The sequence below is a fragment of the Rhinoraja longicauda genome, chromosome 8 (genome assembly GCF_053455715.1).
Source record: "Rhinoraja longicauda isolate Sanriku21f chromosome 8, sRhiLon1.1, whole genome shotgun sequence".
Classification (NCBI taxonomy): domain Eukaryota; kingdom Metazoa; phylum Chordata; class Chondrichthyes; order Rajiformes; family Arhynchobatidae; genus Rhinoraja; species Rhinoraja longicauda.
The window spans coordinates 2,857,880-2,865,456 of NC_135960.1; the positions used below are offsets into that span (position 1 = coordinate 2,857,880).

Sequence of the window (7,577 nt, forward strand, 5' to 3'; positions counted from 1 at the left end):
ACAACTCTCTGAGAGAAAATGTTTTTCCTCATCACCGTTCTAAATGGCCCACCCCTTATTCTTAAACTGTGGCCCCTGGTTCTGGACTCCCCCAACATTGGGAACATGTTTCCTGCCTCTAGCGTGTCCAATCCCTTAATAATCTTACATGTTTCAATGAGAACCCCTCTTATCCTTCTGTGCTCCGGCGTACACAAGTCACTCCAGTGGAGTGGGAGGTTATTTCCAGTCAGTCCCCTCCTGCACATTTCAACCTGCAGTCAGTCCCCCCTCCTGCACATTTCAACCTGCAGTCAGTCCCCCCTCCTGCACATTTCAACCTGCAGTCAGTCCCCCCTCCTGCACATTTCAACCTGCAGTCAGTCCCCCCTCCTGCACATTTCAACCTGCAGTCAGTCCCCCCCCCTCCTGCACATTTCAACCCGATGCACCGTTGTGGTTAAAGCTGCACATCACGTCACATGCATGGTGTTCCAGGTGCCGGCACACGGATGCGCATGCGCTGAGCGCGGTGCCCTCTGGGAGTTGTAGTCCGATCGCCGTCGTTGTCGAGGCGACAGCGTTTCTCGGGGCCCTCAACCCCTCCGGCAGGTAAACTCAGCTTTGTCATGTAACCCCACCGTCTCACATTTAAAAAAAAAAAATCGTTATCCGCTTCCCTCGGTCGTTCCCCCGGTTTGACGCCGCCAACGGCAGCGGCGGGGACTCGCTCACTTACTTACCTCAGCGGCTCTTTCCCGGCGACGCTTCGCTTCGATCGACCGACGTCGACGACGCGGATGATGATATTGGCGGCGGCGGCCGCTTCCCTTCCCCCCCTCCCCTCCCCTCCCCCAACATCTCGCGAGAGGCAGGTCCCGGGAGCGCGGGCCAGCGGGTGCTCCAGGGACACCGCTGACGTTGTATGTGTACCGGCGCCTGAGGGGTCGGTAGTGGTATGGCCCGACCCTTGGGAGCCGCCACAGCGATGCAATCGCAAATGCGATGCAATTGCATTGCTGTGGCGGCTCCCAAGGGTCGGGCCATACCACTACCGACCCCCCAAATGTAATGCAAATGCAATGCACTGCAATGCAATACAAATGCAATACAATGCAATGAAAATGCAATGCAATGGCAATGCAATTCAATGCAATGCAATGCAAATGCAATGCAATCCAGTGCAAATGCAATCAAGATCAAGATCAAGATAGCTTTATTTGTCATCCAATATTGGACGAAATTCGGTCACCCACAGTCCAACAATAAAAGCATTAAATAGGCATTCAAATTACACAACCCCAAAACCCCCAAAACACAGTCCAACAATAAAAGCATTAAATAGGCATTAAAATTACCCAACCCCAAAAACACACAAAAAAAGAAACATCCATCAAAGAAACATCCATCACAGTGAGTCTCCTCCAGTCCTCTCCTCACTGTGATGGAAGGCCACAATGTCTTTCCCTTCTCCTGCTGTCCTCGCCCGCAGTCAGGCTGTTGTGGTTGCAGGCCGCGCCGGACGGTCCACAGCGGGCCGAGCCTAAGGCGCGTCGCGTCGCAGCCGCTCCCGCAGCCTCCGAAAACGGCCGGCTCCGCCGATGATAAGTCCGATCCGGGGCGGGCGAACACGCTGCTGCTGCCGCTGTTGCTGCACGTCGGGGCGGTCGTGGCTCCCGACATTGAAGCCCCCGCCCAGCAGAGAAATGCAATGAATGAATGAATTAATGAATTAATAAGTTTTTGGGCCAAGTATGTACACAGACAAGGAATGTGCCTTGGTACTCCGCTCGCAAGTAACAACACGAACATACAGTAAACAATTACGAATAAAGCATAAAACATTAAAACATTAAGAATACAACATTACTGTTTAAACGTGTGAGTGAAATAAACCAGAGCAAAAAGAGACTACAGACTTTTGGTTATTGAGTAGAGCTCCCGATCTCAGTCCCTCAAGTCCTGGTAACATACTTGTAAGCATTCTGCGCATATTTTTCTAGCTTAGTGCTATATTTTCTATCGCTGGGTAACTAAAACTGAACACAATAATGATGAACAAATGGCTCACCCATCCACAGCTAGCAACCACAGGCGTGGGGCTTGAAACTTTAACCAAACGTCCTAGGCTTGTCTACACTGGAATTTAGAAGGATGAGAGGAGATCTTATCGAAACATAAGATTATTATGGGGTTGGACACATTAGAGGCAGGAAACATGTTCCCAATGTTGGGGGAATCCAGAACCAGGGGCCACAGTTTAAGAATAAGGGGTAGGCCATTTAGAACGGAGATGAGGAAAAAAAATTCAGTCAGAGAGTTGTAAATCTGTGGAATTCTCTGCCTCAGAAGTTAGTGGAAGCCAATTCTCTGAATGCATTCAAGAGAGATCTAAATAGAGCTCTTAAGGATAGCGGAGTCAGGGAAATGGGGAGAAGGCAGGAACGGGGTACTGATTGAGAATGATCAGCCATGATCACATTGAATGGTGGTGCTGGCTCGAAGGGCCGAATGGCCTACTCCTGCACCTATTGTTAATTGTCAACTACTCGCGGAAAAAAGCTGTTTTTATGTCTGGTTGTGGCTGCTTTGACAGTCCGGAGTTATCTTCCAGTGGGAAGTGCTTCAAAGAGTTTGTGGCCAGGTTGAGAGGGGTCAGAGATGATCTTGCCGGCTCGCTTCCTCGCCCTTGCAGTGTACAGTTCGTCAATGGGGGGAAGGTTGCGGCCAACAACCTTCTCAGCTGATCGAACGATTCGTTGCAGCCTCCGGATGTCGTGCTTGGTGGCTGAGCCACCAACGCAACACTATGGCAATGCACATAATAGTATGTGTATTATACAATGCATACAATACAACACTAGGGCAATGCATATGTGCGCAATACAATACAACACTACGGAGTGTGGGAGGATACCAGGGTACCCGGAGAAAACCCATGCAGGTCACGGGGAGAAAGTACAATCTCCGTACAGACAGCACCTTTAGCCATGATTGAACCCCTGGTCCCTGGCTCTGTAAGGCAGCAACCCTACCTTTGCCTGACCTGCTGAGTTCCTCCAGCACTTTGTGTTTTGTTCATGATTCTAGCATCTGCAGGATATTTCTACAAGGAAATTGGCAAAACACTGAAGAGAAAAGAATTTGCAAGGCTACAGGGCAAAAGAAGGGAATGAGACTGATGCATTTGATGCAGAATGTTGTAGATCCAGTTTTGACAGCCCTGGGCATTGTAGATGCTTTGAAATGTTTCTGGTCTCGCTCTGGCAGTGGAGAAGTCCAGGACAGAATGGTCAGACACAAGGCTTGCTGGATCTCCCGGTTGCTAACCATTTTAACACCCCTTCCCATTCCCACACTGACATTTCTGTCCTGGGCCTCCTCCATTGCCAGAGTGAGGCCCACACGTAAGGAGGTCCGGCCAGCTCCGGCTCCTCCTGCAGCCTCTCCACCTCTTGGAGGAACAGCACCTACATTCTGTATGGGCAGCTTACAACCCAACGGTATGAACATTGAATTCTCTCAATTTTATATAACTACATACCACCCCCCCTCGCTTCCTGTGCCCCACCTGGTCTCGTACATATTTCTCCCCTCCTCCTCCTCCTCTTCCACCTACATTGCTTCCTCTAGCTTCACAATGTTCAACTCTTCAATCCTTTTGTCTCACACCTTCTGTCATTTCATCTCTGGCCTTTGTCCAGCCATCTGCCTATCGACCCCCCCCCTTGCCTGTTTCAACCAATTATCTGCCAGGCAGTGCGGGATTAACGTAGTAGCAAAAGTAGCATCTGCTACGGGCCCCGCATTTTCGAGGGCCCCGCACTATAAATGCTTCTTCAGACTGAAGATTAAAAAAAACCTAAAATACTTTATTTCTGAGTTTTGTTTTGCACAGGCCAATCTTACCCTCCCCCCCCCCCAACCCTCTCCACAGCCCCACGACAGTCCCGACTGAGATTAAACGGCGGTCTGCGGGCGCGTCTCGTACCCTGTCGTATGTTGAAAGACTGGAGCGGCCAGGCTTATATACACTGGAATTTAGAAGGATGAGAGGGGATCTTATCGAAACATACAAGATTATTAAGGGGTTGGACATGTTAGAGGCAGGAAACATGTTCCCGATGTTGGGGGAGTTCAGAACCAGGGGCCACAGTTTAAGAATAAGGGGTAGGCCATTTAGAACGGAGACGAAGATTTTTTTTTTTTTGTGAATATGTGGAACTCTCTGCCTCAGAAGGCAGTGGAGGCCAATTCTCTGAATGCATTCAAGAGAGAGCTAGATAGAGCTCTTAAGGATAGCGGAGTCAGGGGGTATGGGGAGAGGGCAGGAACGGGGTACTGATTGAGAATTCAGTGCCTCAGAAGGCAGTGGAGGCCAATTCTCTGGATTCATTCAAGAGAGAGCAAGAAAGAGCTCTTAAGGATAGCGGAGTCAGGGGGTATGGGGAGAAGGCAGGAACGGGGTACTGATTGAGAATGATCAGCCATGATCATATTGAATGGTGGTGCTGGCTCGAAGGGCCGAATGGCCTCCTCCTGCAACTATTGTCCATTGTCTATTGGTCCTAGGGGGGGCCCTGACGAAGCCCCAGTCCATGCTGATGGGCTGCACGGCCAGCTCCGGCCCGTTCAAACCCTCCATGGCCACCTGCACCTCCTCGTGGCCTTGGTCTCGTACTCCACCGGAGCGCAGCCCTCGAGGCGGCCGGTAGCGCCGGTAGCGCCGGTCCAGATTGAGGTGCAGGTTCTTGATCTCACCGTACTCGGCAAACTTGTCCTGGATGTCCTTCCTCCTCGGTGGCTTCCTCGTGGACCCCGGTCACAAACAGGATCCACACCTCCACCGAGCATTGAGGGCCCGGCTCGTCGCCGCCTTGCTTCACGGAGTCGTAGCCTGGATCGAGCGCCATTCCTCGGAGCCGAATCCTCGCCCCTTCCTCGTCCTCGTTTGTGGATAATTTTGTCGCCCTCGTCGGCCGTGGCCAATTCCTCTCCGCCCGCCTCATGGAGGTCCAGCAGAAGATGGGCGATATAAATATATATATACACATATATATACATATATAAAATGAGCCTGAAGAAGGGTCTTGACCCGAAAATCCATCCGTTCCCTCTCTCCCGAGATGCTGCCTGACCCGCTGAGTTACTCTAGCATTTTGTGTCTACGTCCGTTAGGGGTTGCCAACTATAGCACTCCCAAATACGGGACAAGGTGACGTCACTGCCCCGAGCCCCACGTGACCTCACCCAGCCAGCGGCCACCTGCTCCCGTGCCTTCAATGGCGGGCCGGGAGGCTGGTTGCCACGCAACCTCCGTTAGGCGACGCCTGGGCCTACACTGTTCCATCCGACCTCCGGAAGGTAGGCACAGATTTTAACCAGCGTCTGCAGTTTTTTCCTACCTACACTGTCTGGGCCTACGGCGTCCGGGCCTTCAGCGGCCTCCGGGCCTTATACGGGACAAGGGCGGTCCCGTAAGGGACAAACCAATTTAGCCTAAAATACAGGATGTCCCGGCTAATATGGGACAGTTGGCAACCCTAACCTCCGGACAGTGTAGGTCCGGGCGCCGCTTAACAGAGGTTGCGTAGCAACCCGCCTCCCGGCCAGGGCGGCCGCCGCTGGTGGAGCGGAAGCACGTGACCGCTGGCTGGGTGAGGTCACGGGGCGATGTCGTCACCTTGTTCCGTATTTGGGAATGAGGAAGTTGGCAAACCCTAGCTACAGGCCCCACACTGGCTTAATCCGGCCCTGCTGCCAAGCTTTGTCTTGCCCCTCAAATTTCCTACCCCCCTCCCCCTACAATCAATCGGATGAATGTACCGCCTGGAAAAGTAATCTATCCGTGTTCTCCATAGATACTGCCCGACCTGCTGAGTTCCTCCAGCACTTAGCATTCTGCACAATATTCTAGCATCTGCACTTTCTTGTGTCTCCAATTTCGATAAGGGATTTGGCAAAGCACTTAAAAGAAAATAATTGGTAAGGCTGGAGGGCAAAAGGAGTGAATAAGACTAATGCATTTGTCTGAGAATGTTGCACATCTGGTCTTGATGGCGTGGTTATTGTTCTGAACTATAATTATCGGCATGAAGTTGCTACACCCATCGTCTAAATACGTGTGGTCTCACTCTGGCAGTGAGGAGACCAGGACAGAAAGGTCAGGTCCAAGGTTAGTACTGCCTACTGCAGTTGTACAGGGCTCTGGTGAGACCGCACCTGGAGTATTCTTTAGTGTAGAGATACAGCGCGGAAACAGGCCCTTCGGCCCACCTGGTCTGCGCCGACCAGCGATCCCCTCATATTAACACTATCCTACACCTTCTAGGAACAATTTTTACATATACCAAGCCAATTAACCTACATACCTGTACGTCTTTGGAGTGTGGGAGGAAACCGAAGATCTTAGAGAAAACCCACGCAGGTCAAGGGGAGAACGTACAAACACCGTACAGACAGCACCCGTAGTCAGGATCAAACCCGGGTCTCTGGCACTGCATTCGCTGTAAGGCAGCAACTCTACCGCTATGCCACCGTGCTGCAGTTTTGTGCAGTTTTGGTCTCCTAATTTGAGGAAGAACATCCTTGCTATTGAGGGAGTGCAGCATAGGTTCAACAGGTTAATTCACGGGATGGCGGGACTGACATATGATGAAAGAATGGGTCGACTGGGCTTGTATTCACTGGAATTTAGTCATCCTTCTAAATTCCAGTGTATACAAGCCTAGTCACTCCAGTCTTTCAACATATGACAGTCAATAGACAATAGACAATAGACAATAGACAATAGGTGCAGGAGTAGGCCATTCAGCCCTTCAAGCCAGCACCGCCATTCAATGCGATCATGGCTGATCACTCTCAATCAGTACCCCGTTCCTGCCTTCTCCCCATACCCCCTCACTCCGCTATCCTTAAGAGCTCTATCCAGCTCTCTCTTGAAAGCATCCAACGAACTGGCCTCCACTGCCTTCTGAGGCAGAGAATTCCACACCTTCACCACTCTCTGACTGAAAAAGTTCTTCCTCATCTCCGTTCTAAATGGCCTACCCCTTATTCTTAAACTGTGGCCCCTTGTTCTGGACTCCCCCAACATTGGGAACATGTTATCTGCCTCTAATGTGTCCAATCCCCTAATTATCTTATATGTTTCAATAAGATCCCCCCTCATCCTTCTAAATTCCAGTGTATACAAGCCCAATCGCTCCAGCCTTTCAACATACGACAATCCCGCCATTCCGGGAATTAACCTAGTAAACCTATGCCCGCAATAGCAAGAATATCCTTCCTCAAATTTGGAGACCAAAACTGCACACAGTACTCCAGGTGCGGTCTCACTAGGGCCCTGTACAACTGCAGAAGGTTTAAGACTAAGGGGTCACAGTTTAAGACTAAGGGGGAGGCCATTTAGGACTGAGATGAGGAAAACAAATTTCACCCAGAGAATTGTTAATCTGTGGAATTCTCTGCCACAGAAGGCAGTGGAGGTCAATTCACTGGATGTTTTCAAGAGAGAGTTAGATAGAGCTCTTAGGGCTAACGGAACCAAGGGGTTTGGGGAGAAAGCAGGAATTGGGTACTGATTTTGAATGATCAGC

The 7,577-nt window shown here is 50.8% G+C and overlaps 1 protein-coding gene and 1 pseudogene across 1 annotated transcript in view; both read right to left on the minus strand.

Annotated features, from left to right (window-relative positions):
- The window catches only part of stk16 (serine/threonine kinase 16), a 47,215-nt gene extending 46,389 nt beyond the window's left edge, over positions 1-826 (minus strand). The window contains exon 1 of the mRNA XM_078403275.1: positions 723-826. The gene's annotated coding sequence lies outside the window, so the exon portion shown is untranslated. The remainder of the gene's footprint in view (positions 1-722) is intronic.
- A 2,305-nt stretch (positions 827-3,131) lies between these two features.
- On the minus strand, positions 3,132-5,043 carry LOC144596136 (RNA-binding protein 8A pseudogene; annotated as a pseudogene).
- Positions 5,044-7,577: the final 2,534 nt, after the last annotated feature.